General features: G+C 44.2%; 1 long non-coding RNA gene across 1 annotated transcript in view; it reads left to right on the top strand.

Annotated features, from left to right (window-relative positions):
- Positions 1 to 47: 47 nt before the first annotated feature.
- The window catches only part of LOC118167021, a 36,854-nt gene continuing 28,043 nt past the window's right edge, over positions 48 to 8,858 (top strand). The window contains exons 1-2 of the long non-coding RNA XR_004750883.1: positions 48 to 286; positions 3,218 to 3,383. This is a non-coding gene — a long non-coding RNA (uncharacterized LOC118167021). The remainder of the gene's footprint in view (positions 287 to 3,217; positions 3,384 to 8,858) is intronic.

The raw sequence follows: 8,858 nt of genomic DNA, 5'->3' as shown, positions 1-8,858 counted from the left end.
GCGGCGGGGCTGGGCGCTCCGCTCTGCGGCATGGGGGGGGCGGCGGGGCGGGGCCGGCGGCGGCGGCGGGAGGGGAGCGGCGGGAGCGCGCCCCGGGTCCGCTCCGGTCCTGGGCGGGGAGGGCGGGAGGGAGCTGAAGGGGAGGGGGGGGGAGCGAGCGAGCGGCGCGCCGGCGCGCCCGGATGACAGCCGTAACCAGGCAACAGGCCCCGCCCACCGCTCCCCGCCCCGCCCCGCGCCGGCGCGGAGCGATGACGTCGGCGGAGGGCAAGGTGGAGCCGAGCAGGTAGCGCCGCGTGGTTCAGGCCGGGACAAGGGGGCGGGGCCTGCACGGAGGGGCGGGGGCTGAAGGGGAGGGGCGGGGCGGGCCGCGCGCAGCCGCGCTCGGCAGCCGTTGGCGGCGCGCGCCGCCCCCTTTTCCCGCCGTGAGGGGCGGGGCGTGGCGGGGCGCGAGCCCGGGCCGAGGCGGGCGGGGCGGGTGTCGGGGGAACGGGGGGGGGGGGCGGGGCGGGGGCGCTGCCAGGGCATCGGCCGGTGCGAGCGCTCCGAAATATTTCCGAAATATTGAAATAAACCGGCAACAGAGCGGCACACAGCCTTCCTCACGGAGCGTGGCCGTTAGAGGGGGGCTGTGGTGTCTGAAGACGAGCGTAACACAGCACTGAGGTGCTGCCCCACGCGTGGGGGGCGGCTGCCCACAGCTCCCTGGGGGGGCCAGGCCCCAGTACAAAAGCAGCGCCTGCTCACGTCCCTGCCGTCAGACGCACTCCCACGGGAGCAAACCCAAGGTTTCCGTGGGATGTTGCTGCTCCCTTTGCCGTGCCGGTGTGTCCTCGGGGCACTGCCTGTCCCCCAGCCACCTCGGGGCCAGAGGCCGTCTGGCCACGCCGGAGGCTGCCCACCGCCACGCATCCTCTGCCCGCCTGCTGCTGCGTCTCAGGAGCTGCTTCTCGCTCCCCATCATCCTGTGCTGGATGTTTCTTTATCCCTTGCCGTAACCTTGTTTACCTGATTTTTCTCTTCTCGTGCATTAAAAACAGATGGTTGAGCTTATCCCAGTCTCCAAACCTCCCTCTATTTTCTTTTTTTCTTTTCCCCTCCCCACTTTAAAGCTGTTACCAGTCACGCTAGCGCTGGTCCCGTCAGCGCCGTTGGGCGCGGTGCCAAGGACGGCATGCTGGCAGCATTTTAATCTGCGGAGCAGGAAGGTGGGAGCCACAGCATCTCAAGAGCAGCTCGTGTGAGAGGCAACACTTCCCAGCCCTCGTTCCCAGCACTTCAGGATCCTCGGGAGGCAGGGCCCGCTGCTGTCACCAGCACCGTCTGCTGCCGTGCCTCCTTGACGCCCAGCCCGCTGCTCTCTTCAGAGGACCTGTGGTGAGCCCGATGCACACATCTGATCCCGGGACAGCACAGCAGAGGTACCCTCTCGCTCTTCCCAGCTGAAGCCAGGTCCCTTCCTCGCCAGCACTGCCCAGCTGTTGCCTTCGGTAACAATTCAGTGGGGATGTCGGTGTGGGCAGCAGGCTCCTTCACTAGCAGACCCCGGCTCCTCACAAAACACCTCTCACCGTTCACACAGAATGAGAAAGCAGCCCTCTAATAAACACATAAATAAATATTTAATCCAGTATTAAATTAAAACTTTGTTTTCCCCGAGCAGGCATTGAGTCTGAACGAGTAATTTAATTCTAATATTTTCATTTAGGTAGAATCAAAGATTGATGCTATAGCAACATACGTGTTTGTGTGAACTGTTTCCTAAGTTTACAAAGATGTGTGTGCAATTATTGCCATCTACAAAGGAAATAGCAGTGCTAAAATATTTATGCCTCCGATATGAATCTCTTCTACTTGAGACGTCAAGAACAGAGGTCTCTCTCAGACCTTGTCCATGCCAAGGGGTTCACTAGTTCTTATTTCCAGGACCTATCACTTATTCTCCTGGCTTTCCACTTTGTTGTGGTGTTCTCCCTCTGCCATTCAAGAAACAGGATTACTCCTAGATTAAACATACCTGGGACACTAATACCGAATATGTGTTTCATGGGAGGGAAAGTGAAGGAGACTGATGGAGGGCAGTGAAGGAAAATGTTGACCATCTAATTGACACCGATGCCTTGCTCAAGAAACAGAAAACCACTACTCTGCCAGCAGTGATGACAGTGCTGAGCCTGTGTGACATTTAATGAAAATGTTAGGATTTTTTATTAGTCACAGATTAAAATGGTTCAGCGCCTAGTCTTTAATGGAAATGTTGTCATGCCTGACTGTACTTCAAAAAGTAGGGATAAAAAAGCAACGTACTGCAGATCAATGCAGTGGCACAACTAAGTAGAGAGATTAACATTGTCATATGCCAGTCTCTAGTGCCACCACACATACAGTTTCAATAAAATTTATTTTAAAAATAAAATACAGAGCATTTTTAAGAGGAACTGTATGGTTTCCAGCACATAAGCCATTGAGAACACAAAACTTGTCTGAGTTTGCCACTGTGCGTGTAGAAGTGAAGGAGCTAGAGACTGTTCAAGCACTCAGTCTAGAGGCTGAACGTATACCTACTGACCATCTGGATGTATTTTCTTCCTGTAGTGTTTTTAATCCTGATGGACTACCATCTGTACCAGAAGTTGGTATTAAGCTTAATGGCAAGACTGCGATCTATCATTTTTTAATTACACTTAAAATGCACACGTAAGAAAAACCGCACTGAAATACATTAAAATTTCCACGTGAGGCTGGCAACTAAAAAGATTACATGTTAGAAAGCATAGAAAAACGAGATGATGATCTGAAAACGTGAGTTAGCCAAGAGAGATAGAACACGTGTTTTAGTAACAAATCTACAAGAAAATTATGATTATAGAGGAAATCCAATCCTGTATTATGCTACATCATCCTTAAAATGGCACAGATAGCGAGGTGGAATTAAAAAATGAAAGGAGCACATTCAAGTACTAAAACAGCATTTTTAATCTGATTCATGTGCCCATATTTCTGTTTTTATCAGATGTCCATGGTAGATTTTGTAAGCTTGAAGTGTTGTTTGAAGATACAGTAAAGCAAAAAGGATTTCTTTGTATGGGAAAACATGGATCCGAATGAAGCTAGTGCTGAAGGAGGCATTCTGTATAAGGTTTAGTTCATTTTGATTAATGCAATTTAAATTCACACGCTTACTTTTTTTAAGACTATTTCCCCTGATTATTTACAGATGGGTATATCCTAGTGGCTTGCAGTGCTGTGCATCATACCACCTGCAGAGATGAGAGTGGAAGCTCATCAAGTGGTGTCTCGGGCAGATGTTTCAGCTACGAATAACCTGTGAATATCTGAGGCTCCGCACATGAGGTTTTGGGATCGGAGAAGCAGGCAGACAGGTATTGGGGCAATGGGGGGGGGGGGGGGGGGGGGGGGGAGAGGTCCTGTGGCAGGGGAGGATTTCTGGGGCATGGCTCTGAGAAGCAGACCCTTTAGCAAGAGTCCCGTGAGCAGAAAGTCCCACTAGACACAAAGCTGTGGCTTGCAGCGTAGTGCTTATCCACGCTCTGCATCCCAATGCCAAACATGGTCCAGAGCAGTGGAGAAGCTGTGCTGTTGCATTGCATTATCCCATTGGCTGGAGCATGCATGTTGTACCTAGGTTGTCAAAACCATCACACTAAATATGCTACTTCAGACCTCCTGCTGCCACTTCCTAAATGGCCTGAAACACCCTCTGTGAGCTCCTTGTAGAGAGAACCTTCCAGGCAAAGTCATGTTAGTTCTGCCTTTAACTCCCAAACCGCTGCCCTTTCTGACCCTGGGGAGGCCTTTTTAAACACCCAGCATGACAGAACTGAAACCCTTTTTTTTTTTTTTTTTTTTTTTTAGAATGCCTGGTAAGGCATAATTCTAATTTATTCCCTGGTTTTACTGGGTACTAGCAAACTGTGTGCAGGCTGGTTGCATCAGACTTAGCCAATAATATAATGGTTGTAGATAGAACCTACAGCACTCAAACAAAATATAGAAGATAGAACAGAATTTACAGTAAGAAAGCAAGAATTAAATCTTTAATCTTTTTTCATTCCTATGGGAAAGAGGGCCTCTGAGCTTAGGCAAAGCTATAATGTAAAATTTCTGTGCCAATAAAAGGAACAGCTAAAGCAAAAAAGAGCTAGCCAGATCTCATTTTCAAGAGATGTAATAGCCTAACACTTGATCCTCCTCAGTGGCATGTTGAAAGTCTGGGAAAGACAGAAGAAATTTCCAAGATAAATAAGGCCAATTTTCATGGATGTAGTCAAATAACAGGAGACTATTTCCCAAGCCTCCTCCCTTCATGGGAGACAAAGGGACTAAATTTACTGCAACAAACAGCAGTGAAAGTTTAGCAAGTAACTACACCAGAACCAGGTTCAGGTTATAGTAAAGACAAAAGAAGATGCTGCAATGGCACCATCTCAGGTGATAGCACAGATGAACTCATCAATAGGGAATTTCAATCTCAAACCATAGGTTTTGGTGACAACCCCATCCTTTGCCATGGACATCTACTTATAAATTTAGTAGTGGTAATATCAGAGAGAGTAGCACTGGTATCATATCAGAGAGGGTTTGTGAATTCTTACCCCGACTCAGGAAAATGGCCTCATTTTGGATACTTACAGAGTTAATACAGTGCAAGACCTTTCTTTTTGTCCCATTCCGTGTCTCCATTTCTGCTTACTCTGTTATAAGTACTGTGATGCTTTTGGCAGGGGTAACCTATAGGATAAGCGAAGCAATGCAAACAGCAAGAAGGTTAGCTAAGGACTGCCTGTATAAGTACACTAGCTTTAATGATAGGGTTAATTGCCTTTGCATGTCTGGCTATAGCTTGATGCAAATACAACTCTAGTTAAAATGTGTCTGACGTAAGTGTGCTACATACTGATATTTTGGTTTGCTTATACTACAAGAGAGTTGCTGGGATTTTTCTTTACCATACCGTTGAATTCTGCATGAAAAACTGTACTTGTAGAAGTTACATCTTCAGCAACAAACACTGTGTTTTGTGAAATGTTTAGAAATAAGCTCCACTTTGATTTGACCTGTGCAATGCTGCAGGCTCAGATCTCCGATCTTAGCAGCCTTATGGGCAGTACATAACTCCTGCCCTACTGTTAATGCACCTGATGTGGCACTCGAGTGAACCGATTTCCAAATGTTCTCCACATCTGCAACAGAACACAAAGTTTGTCAGGTTCACCACGGCCACTACTACAGCAGGGGTAAAACAACTCTAGCACTCTGTTTAAAATTAACTGTACCCTGGAGAATTCAGGGCAGAAATGGCAAAGGTATTGCAGATCAATGTGGTAGCAAAACTACATCAGGCAGCTTGCCCAGATGCTCACTGCTAGCAAGCCTCAGCTTGCTGCTATTGGACCTGAAATTAATAACAATAAAAAGAAGGTTCAGATATCTATCTAAGTGCAGCTTCTTGTTTCCATAAAAGCCATAGAGGGAACACAGAAAATTCCCATGGGAGAGCATCTATTCTGTGCCTCCCTTGAGTACTAGTTGACAAAACAGTAGCCTATTTACAGTATTTGTCTAAGTATGTGCTTGAACTTGAAAGCGTTAGCACATTTCCTTTACAATCTATATTTAGCTGTGGTAGTCTAACTGTCCTGGTAAGCAAAGCAGGTTTGGTGGGAGCACATCCTAATAAGGTATTCGCCAGTACTGAAAATAATTGAATCACCGTTGTAATATTTAAACTATTCACAATACCATTAAACAACAGTTCATAGGAAACCTCGGTGGAAACCTATTTTCATCAACAATGGTTTTTTTCTGCTACAGATTGATCTTAGCGCTGAATACCTTCAAGCCATAGCAGAACCAAATTTTTCAGAAACTTTATTAATTTCTTGTCTACACCTCCAGGGGTAGTTCCACAAGTTTTAAGATTTTATTTTTTGACTTAAATTTGGATACCTGTATTTCATCTTTATTTCAGACACTATCCAACACTGTCCTACTCTCGTATATAATTAGTATTTTGTTCAGTCATGTTACTTTGCCCATCAACAGCCCCCCCCTCATTACATTCTATAAAGTAGTTATTCGGTACATCAGCTCCTGAAAAGCATTTTGCACAGATATGAAAAAGCCAGTCATAGGAAGAAAAGGACATTAGACTCATGTATTCTGTAAACTAGGAGAATAACCCCTAACAGTGCAAAAGGCAGTACAGCATTCTGACCAATTAAAGATTCTACTTCTGATTTTAATTATGTGGCTATAAAATGGGAAGTTTTAGGCAGTCAGCACCTTGTCCTCAAAACTAATGAAGTCAGTGGAACAGAGGCAAAGTAAAGGCACTTTCCCAAAGCATACCAGAGAAGCACAACTCTCAATTTGTCTGAATTAGGCTATCAGCACTACCACAGAGTGGTAACAGTATCTCATCAAATTGTAGGCTTCAAGGCTTTTCTGAGATTGCATTTCACAATCAAAATTACTGGCAAGTGAATATAAGCTTAGAACTTGATTTCAATTAATTTGCATGCTTTTTGGTTAGTAACTTTTTCCCTGTGTTGTTGTCTTTTACGTGAAGGTACATTCTTCCTTCTCCCATGTCTATGCAAATGAAACTCTCCTGTGACTAAGTAAAATACATCCAAGTTTCTGTAGGTGTGCGCCAGCATAAGCAGACTTTAATTTAACTATTTATGTTTCAGTAATGGTATTTATATGAGAGAGAGAGAGAGAGAGAGCAACTTTCAGAGAACTAGGCTGTTTACTAACAAATTAGGACAGTTGTGACATGGGTTTGTACAACACAATCTGAAAGCTATATAGATTATAGATTAAGAATGCAGATTTTGGCAAGCCTTGTGAAAAAGGAATGATCTTGCTATCTCTTAATGGTGCAATTCAAAATAATAATTTTGGTTAGACAGGCATGCTTCTACCATTTTTCGTTCAGCTTCAGTTCTAATCTTAGCAATCCAGGTCCCTGGGAGCAATGCAAAGGTAGTGAAGTTTAACAGTTTATTCTTACTCAGTGCTCTTTGGCTTTTTTTTTTTTTTTTCAATAAATGAACAATTACTTAATAGGCAGCTGTTAAATGATGCAATGAAGAATGAATTCTGCATGGCAGGTTTGAAACAGAGCACTATGCTCTTTGGCTTCCTTTAGGAATTTCCTTTCCTCATCAGATAAACTTGCATCATGTTAAATCCAAAAGCAGTGAGAAATAGAAACATCTAGCACATGGGAAGCACTACGCATTGAAAGTATTTGTGTCCGAGAGCCCAGCTTCAATTCCCCAACCTCCTTTTCAAATCCAGAACAAACAGATGCTACCTCAGGAACCAGGCTGACTGCTGTGGGCTGGTTCTTTCTTCATAGTATGCTTCTGCTCTTGGCAGGCAACATGAAATTTTCCAGAAGACAGCATTGTAGAGAGCTAAATAGGATCCTGAAGAAGACCCCGGTTCTTATGTATAATTATATACACATATAATATATATATATATATAATTAAATTTTATATATAATACAAAATGCTATCATAAATTTGTGTCAAATATTCTCTTTTATTTCCTGTAAAGGGATCCCTGAAGAGAGGAGATATGACAGCCCTGACAATTGCTATGATGAGCAATCCCTTTGGATTATTATGTTCCATCTACCTCAGATATAAAAGTTAGCTGTGTAGCACAAAGCCTTTTCCAGAAGAGAAAAGCCAGATATCTCCAAGTATCAGGAAGGAAAAACGGTCTTGAACTATAACAACAAAAAAATAAAGGGGGGGAAATGGAAAAAGAAAGTAGCAAATTTTTGATTCCCTAGTGCTTTCAAGGGTTATTCTGGGTATCACCAACGCTTTCAGAGATGGCACTTTTGTTCTATTCACGCCATATCTTGCAACACAAAGTGCTTTAGTAGGTTTAATTAAAGAAATCAGCCTGAAAACCGTTGATTATTACAAGTGAGAAGCAGGTACCACTGCCCAAGAGAGAAAGTTGAAGTCAATTCCAGTATGTTCGGAGGCAGTCCAAAGCAGTTTTCAGATATTTGCAGGATTCATATATATATATATGTATATGGACCCTCTTACTGATGCCATCATTATAAAAGAAAAATTTAATAGGGAAAAACAAAAAACAAAGGTTTATGGAAATCCAACTGTTAGCCAAAGTATTGTTAAATGTGGTTCTCATTAGCAAGGTGTTACCACAGCTTTCCGACTAGTAGCTGCTATTCCTTTGGGTAATATTAACTGTTGTAATCAGAGACTGTTAACTGTTACCGAGATTAAATAGCTTGTCATTCAGATTTATGTAATCGGGAAAGGGAATAAGGATGAATTCCCTTCTGGCACTCATGGGTCAAATCTTTATTGTAGCTTAGCTAGTATAATGGGCTTGAACCTTGTAATAAGCTTGAAAAAAAGTGAGATAACATAATATATCTTCTGCAGCTCTGGTCAGGTCAGCTTCTTCATTGTTTCTATTAAGCAAAGCAATGAGCCTACCCACGTTATTTTGCAGGAATTATCCCTTAGCAGAAGCAGTGCTAGGAAACAACTAACAGACAAAAATCCCTCAGCCAGAAAGCCTCTTCAGTTATCATCCTCAGCGTTACTCGTAAGGCTACCATGCAATAAAACTTCCCCTAATTCAGCAGCAAACCTCAGGACCCACATTATTTGTAGAAAAGATGACTGGAGTTATAACACTAGATCCGCTGCATGAATATTAATAGTGCTGAGAGCCATAAGAGAGATGGTTCTCAGACTTTGCAGACTTGTTCAGCATTATGCTTATCAGGCCTCCCTGGAGCATGCCTAAGTGATGCAAAACTGAAAACCGTT

Source organism: Oxyura jamaicensis, chromosome 4, assembly GCF_011077185.1.
Source record: "Oxyura jamaicensis isolate SHBP4307 breed ruddy duck chromosome 4, BPBGC_Ojam_1.0, whole genome shotgun sequence".
Taxonomy (NCBI): domain Eukaryota; kingdom Metazoa; phylum Chordata; class Aves; order Anseriformes; family Anatidae; genus Oxyura; species Oxyura jamaicensis.
This window is presented reverse-complemented; position numbering and strand designations above follow the sequence as displayed.